This window comes from Dipodomys spectabilis, unplaced genomic scaffold (assembly GCF_019054845.1).
Source record: "Dipodomys spectabilis isolate Male_0828 unplaced genomic scaffold, ASM1905484v1 ptg000010l, whole genome shotgun sequence".
Classification (NCBI taxonomy): Eukaryota; Metazoa; Chordata; class Mammalia; order Rodentia; family Heteromyidae; genus Dipodomys; species Dipodomys spectabilis.
In genome coordinates, this window is record NW_024870687.1 from 1665302 (window position 1) to 1678445 (window position 13144).

General features: G+C 37.5%; 1 non-coding gene across 1 annotated transcript; it reads right to left on the reverse strand.

Annotated features, from left to right (window-relative positions):
* Positions 1-1486: 1486 nt before the first annotated feature.
* Positions 1487-1593, reverse strand: LOC122128269. The gene has a single exon (XR_006151398.1). It is a non-coding gene; the product is annotated as a U6 spliceosomal RNA (small nuclear RNA).
* Positions 1594-13144: the final 11551 nt, after the last annotated feature.

Here is a 13144-nt window from a genome sequence, read left to right on the forward strand (position 1 = left end):
TCACATTTAATTTAATAAATTCACCTTTACTTTTAAAGCAAAGTGCTTTAAAAGTAGGAGATGATAAAAACAGGCCCCCATGAAGTAAATTTTCTTCTACTTTTAAAATTATTCTGAAAACCTTGTGCTGGTTGGTTACACCTGTAATCTTGATTACTTGAGATATCTACTCAGGAGGCTGAGATCTGTGGATAACAGTTGGAAGCCAATCAGGGCAAAAATATTTTTGAGATTATTTTTTAAAAAAATTTAATGAACTAGCAAAGAGCCAGGAGTGGAGATGTCGCTCATATAGTAGCTCACCAATCTAGAGAGGAAAGGTCTAGCAAGACCTTAAAGCCCTGAGTTCAAATTCTGAGCACTCCAACACCCTTGTGTACATGAGTGCACACACACACACACACACATTTATTCAAAATACCCTCGTGTCAGTGTTTTGCATTAATTTATTTGTTAACGAGATTATATGGATAAAATAAGGGAAATAAACACTTCAATCTCAGAACATTTTTATACATTTTTTATTTTAAAAATACTGCACAGAGGGGTTACATTTACATGAGCAAGGTAATGAGTACATTTCCTAACAAGCATTGTTACCTCCTCCTTTATTTTCCCCCCACCATCCCTTCTCTCCCACCTCCACAAGTACACTCCACTCCTCCTCTCTCCTTCCCCTACCTAAATTGTAAAATTCATTTTTCAACATAGGTCTTGTGCATCTCATTGTTACAATGGGTCAACCCGTATCCCTATTTAAGCATTTTGTTGTTTTCTTCTTCTCCCCAAATTAGAGAAACGTATATACAAGATGTAGGCGCACCAACTTCAAATACAGTGAAAGAAGGGGTTATAGCGTGGTTGAGGAACATATAAAGGAACAAAAAAAATCACATCGTACAGTATAAGTATGTTAGAAATAATAGCAAGATAGAATCACTTGTGTACCTATCTTGGTGTTCGTTTAGCTTAACATCATCTTATCTGGTCAAATGCACATAGCTTAAGACATTTTCTGATAATCCCGGACATATATTAGTTATTGAAAATAAGAGAAACCATGGGACCTATGTTTCTTTGGAATTGGCTTACTTCACTTAATAAATTTTTTCCAAATCTTTCCATTTCCTAACAAATTGGGCAATGTCATTCTTTCTGATGGAGGCAGAGAATGCAATTGTATATATTTACCAGGTTTTCTTGATCCATTCATCTACTGAGGGGCATCTGGGTTGGTTCCATATCTTAGCTATGGTAAATAATGCTGCAGTAAACATAGTTGTGCTTGTAGTTTTAGTATGGTCTTGTTTGTGATCCTTTGGGTAAATGAACAAAAGTGGGATTGCTGGGTCATAGGGGAGCTTTATGTGGAGTCGTTTGAGGAAACTCCATACTGCTTTCCAAAGTGGTTGAAGACTTTTACACTCCCACCAAGAATGCAGTAGGGTTCCCTGGTGGCCCCATCCCCTCCAGCATTTGTTGTTGTAAAAATATGGATTACTTCACTAATTTTCGAGTCATCCTTGAGCAGGGGCCATGCTAATCTTCTCTGTATCATTCCGATGTTAGTATATGGGCTGCCGGATTAAGCACAGAACATTTTTTATATAGAAGGTGTAATTTATTTTCTTAGTCAATTCCACAAAAAAAGTAAGTTGAAAAGAATTGTCATGAAATTTTAGAATCATGCATTTCTTACATAAGCACACATTTTTGATGTTGGCATAATTTGTGGAGGGGAAGGGGAAAATGTTTAAATAGGGATACAAGTAGACCCATTGCAACAATGAAAGGAACTTTACAACTTTGGTATCTCTACTACTGCCATACCTGCAGATTGTAACTTGATTGCTTCTTTTGAGGTAAGTATAACTATGCCTGGGTCTGCTTGGACTGTGGTCCTCCTAACACAAGCAAAACACATAGCACCCATCAAATGGTTAGAGTTTCTGAAACTTCTTTTTTTTTTTTTTTGGTCTGGGCTTGCTTGGAACTGCAATTCTCTAATCTGTGTTTTCTAAGTAGATAATAGTACAGGTTTGAGCCACTTTATCCAGTAAAAGTATACAATTTCAAGATATCTTGATATTGCCTATATTTGTGCTTAACATATATAGCTAACCTTAATTTTCTCCCTCTTTTCTTTACTACTCTGAGTTGAAAACATTGACTTTCTTGATATACATGGCTTTGTTTTGGGTGGAATCCCATCACAATCCAAAAAATCTCCCAAAAAGTTTATGTCAAGAATCATGGAAAAGAAGGCTTCAGGTTGGAAAGAAAACACTGATCCTTAACTTATAATTGCAGTATATTTACAGTGTTAGTCAATACTTTCTGAAGTATGAGAAGAGAAGGAAGACAGAAATGTGAAAGATGTCAGGTCTCTGTGGAATTTCTTTAGTTGTCACTTCATGTTATATTCTTCCTTAAAACTTGCTTTATTAAAAGCCTCTGGGTGGATATTGGTTGGACTGATTGGTAACCTTACCCAAGAAATGAAGCTGATTTTAGAAGGCTGATGATTTGGTAAATAAAGGAATGATGAAAATGAGAACAGATATTGTCACAGAATGAGCCAACAAGGTTCATTGCTGAACAGCAAAACAAAGCAGTTTCAAGTCCGATGATGCACATTGGAACATATATAGATAGATAAATATATGTATACATATACAAACATACGTGAAAAAGTATATATGCAGTAGAATACAGAGAAAGTTGGTGTGACAAGTATTAAACTATATCAAACTGGTTGCAGGAAAGGTCCAGTAAAATATCAATAGTTTAGCATAGAGTTTGCATAGATTTCTAAAGGATGAAAATTCTTCCCTCATTTTATACTTTACAAATATCCTTAGTATATTTTAAATTTTTTATATTGTAGTTGGAACATCTATATAATGCTGAGAATTGGAATTACATAAAGTATGCAACATGAATAGGCCAGCCAGAATAGGAAAGTTCATTAGATTCTTATTTCCAATTAACCACCAGGAGAAAAGGAGTTCCAGTTCAGATTTTATGTAGAGCACTGGCCTTGAACACAAAACGACCAGTCAGGCCATGAGTTTAAGCCCTAAGATCTACAGAAACAAAAACACAAAATATAACTTGGAGTTAGATATTTTATAATGAAGCATTTTTTATATACTCTACATTGTTAGAAAGACTAGATTTCTGTGCTAGCTTTATAACCTACCATAATAAATGATATTGTCCATTTATTAAACAGAAAGGCTTACTCAGATTTATAAGTTTGAAGGTTTCAGTGTATGTTCAGTTGGTTTTATTGTTTGGGTGGCCTGTGACAAGACAATGTCAAGGTGAGGAGTATGTCAAAAAGAAATGTTTTTGACCTAGAATGATTAAAAGAGAAAAGAAGAAAGAAGATGAGAGTGCATGTTCTCATAGGTTTTATTCTGAAGAACTTAATCGCCAGAAGAACTATTCAGGTATTCTCCACAGCCTGGGAGGAAATGGAAAGTCATTTTTCTTTAACATATAGGTCTTTCTGGGGCATTGTAAATTCAAATGGCAACATCTTCACCAATGATAATGACTTGTCCAGGGGTGGAAGCAACTAGATATTGCTATAAATTCCAATCAGATCCTTTTTCTTCTCATACCATGAAAGCCTGCCACAATTCCCAATCAAATCCCATCAAAGATTCAAACATTAATGCTGTCCCAAAAGTTCTGTATGCAAACCCAGGTACATTCACTTCATTTAAGATGGCAATAGTATATGAAAATTTTAAGTCTTACATAGAAAAAAATTCATATTAAGTGAAGTAAGCCGGTACCAAAGAAACTTAGGTCCCATGGTTTCCCTTATTTGCAATAACTAGTATATGTCTGAGTCAAGCAGAAAAGGTCAGATAAGTTGATTTTAGGGAAGTGAACCCTAATATATGTATTCCATTTTTTTTTCTTTCAGGTGATTGTTTCTACACATTTATAAGATTATTTCTTTGTTGCTTTGTATTTCCTTCCCCCATGGTATAACCCTGCTTTCACTGTATTTGAGGTTGGTATAATTTGTGGAAGGGAAGGAAAAAAACAAATCGTTTAAATAGGGGTACAGTTGGATCCTTTGGAACAATGAGATGTACAAGTCGTTATATGGAAAAACCAACTTTACAACTTTGGTGGGGGCAGGGAGGAGGATTGCATGGAGGGGGTGGGGGTGGGAGGATGGGAAGGGCTGAAAAGGGGAAACCAAGGAGGAGGCTACAATGCTTGATAAGAAATGTACTCATGGGCTGGGAAGGTGGCTCAGTGATAGAGCGCTTGCCTTGCATGCTCAAGGCCCTGGGTTCGACTCGTCAGCACCACATAAGCAAAAAGAAAAAAGCCAGAAGTGGTGCTGTGGCTCAAGTGGTAGAGCGCTAGCCTTGAGCTGAAGAGCTGAGGGACAGCGCCCAGGCCCGGAGTTCAGGCCCCAAGACCAGACCCCCCCAAAAAAAAAAGAAAAAAAAAAAGAAATGTACTCATTATCTTGCCCATGTAATTGTAACCCCTCTGTACAGCGTTTTCACTATAAAAAAAAAAAAAGAAAAATTTAAGTCTTCCAATTACATTGTCACCAAGGAAACAATTACAATATTTCCTTAAAAAATATCTAGATTGTAGAACACTTTAGTCAGAAAATTGAAGGAGTATCCATTATAGGATTTAATTTAAATATTTAGTCACTGAAATGGATATTCTATATCCACAACTTAGAGCCCTTTCAAAATACATAATTACAAACCTCATCTATTACCATCTTCTGTGAAGACAGTCCTTGCTGAAAACAAACCAAATGTGGTAAACCAATTAAAATGTACGCCATTGTCAAATGCTATTGTTTTAAAGCATGGAAGTGACAGCACAATTAATGCCAGTAAACAGCTGATTCTAAGGAGTTTGGAAAGTGATTACTTTGTACTCTAGGTGGAAAAATCCACAGATGTTTCAGATTGTGCTTCGTTTTGGCATTTGTAAGATATATTTTGGAAAGCACAATGAATGAAAGCATGTTGTTTTATAAAGATTTGCTGGCTGACAAACTAGGGAAAGAAAACTTATTGAAATGTTTCAAATGAGAAGACAGACAATAGAGTGTGTAAGATGTGGTATGCAGCTTTAAATACAGACTGAAGCAAACCAAAGAATGGGAAAAAAAATTTCCTTAAATGCTTTCTGGGTATATTGTGCTATACACTATAATGATGAAATGATCATTTATTTGGAAAAGTCATGGAAAAACACTGTCACCTGTTGAATTTCTTTATAAAGTGAATCTTAAATGACAAGAATGAAGAAATTTAAATATGTTAATAAAACGTTATCAAGTATTACTTTAGTTTTTGATTAAAAGTTAAATCAAACTGACAGACTATTAGTCCATTAAGATTAATGTTTCCTGTCATATGTTATTTTCTTTTTGTTCCTCTTTTATGGGTGGTGATTTTTTTTTCAGAAAGGCAACCTAGTCTTAACCATTACCCACAAAATTTATGCTGTCATAGAATCAGAAAGTTTTTTTTATTAAATTAAGACAATAGTAGGCTCATTTTATGCCAAACCAAAATATAAACACCAAAAACATTTTTCACTAAAAAAACACTCAAAAAAAATCATGAGGTTTTGGGGGAAGACGGAGGAGGAGAAGCTGGAGGGTAAACAAGCTCTTACATAGACAGCAGTTTAAATGTTCCAGCCACACCAAGTGTGCCATCACAGTACAAAGAGTTTGGCCAAAGAGGGAAAATCCAGGCAAGATGACAGATCTGAGAACTTGCCAGTAGCCACAGCTGAGGTGGCAGTAGGGACAGTGCCAGTGGCTATAGCCACCATACCTACAGAGAGAGTCCATGACAAAGGCCCCAGACATGGCTGGTGAGCAGATTCTACTCAACACCAGCAAGAACTGACAAGGAGCAGATATCTTCATCCTGCAGATCACAGACCAGAGATGACCCAGGAACCAACACTCTTACATGAGTAGAATCCTGACATCCTTACTCCTTCTCAGGGAGCAGAGGAAGGAAGGCCGCCCCTCCCCCACTACCAGAGATCTCCATCTATGATACTGACCTCCCCAAGGCTGAGCAGCTAGCTCCAATTCAGGCCTTCGAAGAAAACAAAAGAGTCATTTAGTAGGTCACAGGAAGTAGACATGACCTGTCAGGTTCAGCTCCACACAGGGGAATGTCACCCCACCAACTCAGTGGAACCTCTGTGGAGTGATGTCCTTCACATGGTAAACAGAGCCAGAGGCTGCCCCTCCCTACAACAGCCTAGACAAACAATTGAAACTAAGTAAAAAAAAAAAAATAACCCTGAGAATGGGTTCCATGAGTGTTTCAGGAGTTGCCCCTCAGGGAAAAGCTACCATTTTCTACCTCATCAAGGCACTTACACACTGGAGGAAACTGCCATCTCCCTCTTTGGTGATATTCAAAGCAGATCTCCCTCCCATTGAATAGCCTGGGAAGAGGATCACAAAATCCTGGGTAAAGCAGAGCATTTTTCTGCCAGCACGAAAAAAAACTGACTTAAGAAACCAGTCAAGCAAAATGAAAACTAAACACCACAAGCACACCAGAGACTCCACCAAGAGACAGGTTATAGACACAGGAGAGATACAGGGTCTTATCATTCCCCCCCAAAAAAAAACCCCAAAATAAAAGAACTCTTCTTTTTAACCATTTTTTTCCAATTTTTAAAAGTGTTTGATGTTAATTTTTTCTCATAATTTTTATTTTTGATGTGTGTGTGTGGGTTTAATCTCTTTTGACCTTTTGGTCCTTTTTTTTATTGTTTTCATTTCTTTCTCTCTCTCTTTCTTTTTTGTTTGACTTAATTGCTGTTCTGCTCATCCCCAGATACATACCAGTGGTCAATTATTAGACCTTATCCCCCATTGTGTACATACTTAATCCTGAAATTTATTACTCGATTCAAAACATCTTAGGCTTAATTTCTTTAATGGCAGTATTATCTCTTTATACCAGTATAATTTTCAATTAACTAATTTTAATTTACTTTTATTTTTTAGTTTTTCATGTTTCCTTTCTATCCCTCCTCTCCTCTCAACCTATCCTTTTCTTTTCTCCATATCATTTCTTTAAACTTACATAATTTTTAAACTTACATAATTTTTAAGTGTTTCACTTCTTAGATTTAAATTTTTGTTTATCCATTTTTTCTTTATTTTTAAAAAGTCTCTCTCCAATCATTCTGTACAATGCATTTCCCTCTCAGAGATTAGGACTTGGTTAAATTCACTCTTTTTTTTTTCCACCAGAATTTTTTTTTTTTAATTTTTTTTTTGGGGGGGGATCCAGTCGTGGGACCTGAACTCTGGGCCTGGGCGCTGTCCCTCAGCTCTTCAGCTCAAGGCTAGCACTCTACCACTTGAGCCACAGCGCCACTTCCAGCTTTTTTCTTTTTGCTTATGTGGTGCTGAGGAATCGAACCCAGGGCCTCAGGCATGCAAGGCAAGCACTACCACTGAGCCACCTTCTTTTACCTCTCCACATCCTTCTAATCCTATTTTTCTCCACAATTGTCCCTAAACCTAATAATTTCTGGTGTGGCAAATCCTTTTTGCTTTTATTACCCCATTAGTCCATGGTTGTTTGATGATGAATAGATTTTATCTGATGTACTAGATTGTATCTGCAGCCATTTTGACTGTGCAACTACAGGACTCTGGTTGATGCTTGCCTTAAAATAGTGGTCTAGCACAAAATTGGTTTTACTTTCATACCAAATGGGCAGAACAAGCCAGAAAACACACAAAAAAAGGCAAGTCCGGGTATATGAATTCCCACTCATGATAATCAGGTGACAGAATATTAATGAATAATCCAGAAAAGAGTTCCCAAAAAGCTCTACAAGCATTACTGGTATACATGGTGAATGAATAGATTGAAAGCTTGCAAAAGACTCAGTGTGAGCGAGATAGAGAGCGAGAGGGGGCAAACCAAAGATTAATACAGGAATCTTGTGAGCATGAGGAAGCTACTCAAAGATTAATACAGGAATTGCATGAGCAGGTTAAGAACAGTCAAAGAGAAATACAGAAATCGCATGAGAAGGTTAAGAATAGTCAAAGAGAAATACAGAAATTGCATGAGAAGGCTGAGATCAGTCAAAGAGAAAGACAGGAATTGCATGATTGTGAGGAAGCTGTTCAAAGAGTAATACAGGATTTGCTAGAGAAGGATGAGAATAGAGCAAGATCAATAAAGGCATTCATGGAATCCATGAGCAGACAGCTGAATGAATTCAGGGAGACCACAAAGGGAATGCTCAATGGAGCCCAAGAAAAGTAATGGGAGTCCAAGGAAACCATAACGAATCAACTAAGTGATTTGAGAAGAAACACTGACCACCAAATTAAGGAAGTAAAGTTCATACAAGACCTAAAACAAAGCTGCAACAAAGAATTTGAAGCCATCAAAGCCAAACAATTAGAAGGAAAAGAAATAAAAAACAAAGTAGAAAGTCTTGACAGTTGGTTAGACCATGCAGAAGATCAGATCTCGGGAATTGAAGACAGCCTAGATATTATAGAGAAAGAATGTATAACTATCCTTGCAATATGATAGATCTATTCAACATTTGGAAAGCACCATCAGAAGGCCTAATCTGAGGGTAATGGGTGTAGAGGAGCACCTAGAGACAGAAGTTAACGGTTTAGGAAATTTATTTCACAGAATCATAGTAGAGAATTTCCCAAACATGCAAAAAGATAGGCCTATTCATATACAAGCTTTTAGAACCACCAAACCAGACTTACAAAAGATACTTAAACATGTCCTACACATAGAAAACCAACAAGAGCACAATAAAGGCCAAGAAACAGGATCCAAGGGAATTAAATTAGAACTCAACACTGAAAGCCACCAAAGAAAGTCCTGTGACACATGGAGGCTGAACAACACACAGTTGAATCACCAGTGGGTCATGGAAGAGATTAGAAAGGAAATGCAAATGTTCATGATATTCCACAAAAATGAACACATAAATTACCAGCATCTCTGGGACACAGGAAATGCAGTACTCAGAGGCAATTTTATACCTCTGAGTTCCTACATCAACAAATTAAAGAGATCTGAAACCAACAATTAATGAGATATCTGAACCTCATTGAAAAAGAACAACAAAATAAACCCCAATCCAGTAGATTGAAAGAAATAATTAAAATTAAATCAGAATTAAACGAATTAGAATCCAAAAAAAAAAAAAATAGAAAGAATCATCAAAACAAAGAGTTGGTTCTTCAAAAAAATTAACAAAAATTGACAGACGTTTAGCAAATCTTATCAGAAAAAGAAGAGCTCACACAGAAATAAACAAACTCAGAGATGAGAATGGAAACATCACCACAGAAACAACCCAAAATCCAGAACATTATAAGGGAATACTTCTCAAACCTTTATGCTAATAAGTTTGAGAACCTGGTAGAAATGGACCTTTTCCTAGCAAATATTGACATGCCAAAACTAAACCAAGATGAGTTAAATCGAATAAACAGGCCCATATCATGCATTGAGATAGAAGCAGCAATAAGAGAACTCCCATCTAAGAACCAATGGATTACAGTGGAATTCTACAAGGCCTTCAAAGCAGAGCTCACACCAATACCCTCCAACTCTTTAATGAAATTGAAAGAGAAAGTGCACACGGAACTCATTCTATGAAGACATCCTAACCCTCATCCCAAAACCAGGCAGGGACTCATCAAAGAAAGAGAACTAGAGACTCATTTCTTTGATGAACATTGATGCAAAACTTCTCAACAAAATTTTGGCCAATCAACTTCAAGAATTCATCCAAAAAATCATACACCACGATCAAACAGGATTCATTTCAGGGATGCAAAGCTGATTCAATATACGCAAATCAATTAATATAATAATTAATATAATATATTAACATATATTATACAAGGCCCAAATAAATATAGGTCCCATGGTTTCCCTTATCTGCAATAACTAGTATATTTTTGAATCAAGCAGGAACGGTCAGATAAGTTGATATTAGGTGAAATGAACCCCAAGATAAGAACTCAAATGGTTTTTTTTCTCTTGCTATTGTTTCTAGCATATTTCTAAGATGATTTCTTTGTATGTCCCTCCCCCATGGTATAACCCTTGTTTTCACTGTGTTTGATGTTGGTATAATTTGTGGAGGAGAAGGGAAAAACAAATTCTTTAAATAGGGATACAGGTGGACCCATTGCAACAATCAGATGTTCAACACGTTATGTTGGAAAAAAAACTTTACAACTTTGGCTCATGGGTTGGTTTGGGGGTGGGGAGTTGGGAAGAGATGGTAAGGGGAAACAAAGGAGGGGCAACAATGCTTGATAAGAAATGTACTCATTTCCTTGCTCATGTAATTGTAACCCCTCTGTATGTATTTTCACAATAAAAAAATCATGAAATTTAAAGTAAAAATCCATGTCCATTTTTTTTGTTGTTGTTGTTGGTCGTGCAGCTTGAATTCTGGGCCTGGGCGATGTCTCTCAGCTCTTCAGCTCATTGATACCACTGTACCACTTGAGCCACAGTGCCATTTCTACTTTTCAAGTGGGTTATTGGAGATAAGAGTCTCACAGACTTTTCTGCCCAGGCTGGCTTTGAACCACTATCCTCAATCTGAGACTCCTGAGTAGCTAGGATTACAGGCATGAGCCACCAAAGCCCAGATCCAAGTCAATTTGTAAAAAGCAAGCTTATTGAAACTTCTGGATTTTCCCAATAAACAATCTTACTTTTTAGTATTAGTTTATAACTATGAGTTATTTTTAGATGTAACCGTGAACTTTTTAATAGAATCAAACATAATTTTTACTATTACTCAGTATCTCACAAAATCCACTGTAATTAGCTTTCCCCAAAGTAAATTATTACATACTCCATTACTCACTATTATTACACTCTATATTACATATAGTGTGAAGTGAAAATAGTTTGGACCATTTCATATAAATTATTAGATGGTATTTTAGCATTATAAATTCACATCTGTGATTTTAAAAGAAGGAAAGATTTTAGAGTTAAAATCAAATGTAAATGTGTGGTGTGTCCTAATTAAAGCAAAATTTATGAGTTCATACAGACAAATTTATTTTCTTTCCACTAAAGGCTTTGAAGTAATACTATTGGAAATAGTGAGGCAAGAGGAGGAAGAATTCAAATCATGTCAAAGAATGTGTCTGTTATTCTGCTACCCCCTCCATTAAGAAGACCTACCCTGTCCCAGATATCACAAAACTTCAAGTAGCTCTCTTAGAAATCTATTTGGAAAAGTTCTAAATCACTGATTATTTATGTACTTTCTGTTATATGAAAAAAAAATATAGACACAAAACAACTGAAATAAAATGCACACATATGTTGAAGTCACCACAGGTGGAAAAACAACCAACAAAGTAGAACTCCCCCAGGAACAAAAACTTGTTGTGCCTGGTTGTTTTTAAGCACAAAAACCTGAAATACATGTTAACCTTGAGTAGATCCATAAAGATAACTTTGTCTCAGAAATATGGTTGTGTTAATTTGTAATTAAATTCATCTAGATGAACGTAATATAGCAAATCACGTGTATGGATCAAATTGTTTAAAACAAATGTGACTGTATGTGGAGTGAGAGCAGCACATATTAAAAGAATAAAATAACAAAAATCATGACATACTTAAAAAAATTCAGAAATGCAACGAATAAGTCCAATGGTATCCATATTGAGACCTAAATCCTACTGATTTAACAAGAACAAAATATGCAAATAATAGAATCTGAGCAGTGTACCTAAGTGTACATAATTTTAAACTACTCCAAATTGTAGAAGACTGAATGTAGGTTATCTAAAGGGAAACATCAACCCATGATATAAATGACATTAAAAATTTCATGAAAAGATAGAAGTAGTTTCTAGAAAATACTATTTTAATAAGTGGTGATCAAAATCTTTCTAGTACTGACAAAATTGCATACCTATTTAGTTAGATCCAAAAAAGACTCAAGTTACGCAAGCTGATTTGAAACTTTGGCAAAGTAGCAGGATACAACTATATCATTATTATGGATGTTGACTCCGGCATGGAATTAATTTCCTCTTTGATCTGACAAATGAATATATGAAAGAACAGAACTTCAGCTAAATATCAAGACCTAACTAAACATATGACCAGAAAAGTGATCATGCAAGCCGTATTGCAACTGGGATAAAAGGAATATCAGTCATACTGATTCTGTATTTATTGTAAATGCTGATTTTTTCATAAATTATTTCCTTTAGCTTGCATTTTTAAAACATTGGTAACTAATTTTGGATTCCTCCTTCAATTTAGTTCTGAGTATAATGTATCACTTCAGTTCCTAACCCATATCCCCAGCACACACACACACACAAACACACATACACACAGGAGTTTCACCATGCACCTGCTTGGTGTGTGGAGTGGAGGGGGATGGAGGAGAGTCTCCTCCAGCGGTGGGGCTGAGGGGAGATTCAATCCCCTGGGCTGGTACTGGGGGTGAGGGGTAGTGCTGAGCTGAGGTAAGGCTGCAATTGCCATGGTCTGGAAGCCTTAGGACCTAGTCAGGGCTGCGATTGTGGCCAGGGGTGGGGGCAGGGCCAAGGGGAGCAAGGGGCGGGGCCCAGGGGCACACTTTGGTGGCAACAATGGCCAGGGGTCAAGGGGGCAGGGGCGCATATGCCTCAGGGCGGGGTTGCCCAGGAGAGGAGTGTGGGGCCAAGAGAGAGCTGAGAGAAGAGAGAGCACGAGCACAGGCACCAGTGGAAATGGCTTCAGTGGCTGGCGGCTGCTCTGATAATAGTGTGGGTCCTGGTCGGAAGTGCAGAGCATGCGGCGGCGAGGGGGCTATGGCTGCTGAGGTGGAGGCAGCGGCAGCAGCAAACACAGGGGAGGAGGCTGCTGAGGCGGCGGCATCTGAGGAGAAGGAGCAGAGGCTGCTTGCAGCCCCGCCAAGTGCTGGCAGAGCCCCCGCCTCCTCCTCCCAGTAAGGCTGCTTTTCAAACATGGTGCTGCCGGCTCTGAACCGCAGAGCTTCTTGCAGTCACCAGGCTGAGATGGCGCACCCCTGGCGTGCTTGTGGCCCTGACTTGGTCCTGGCC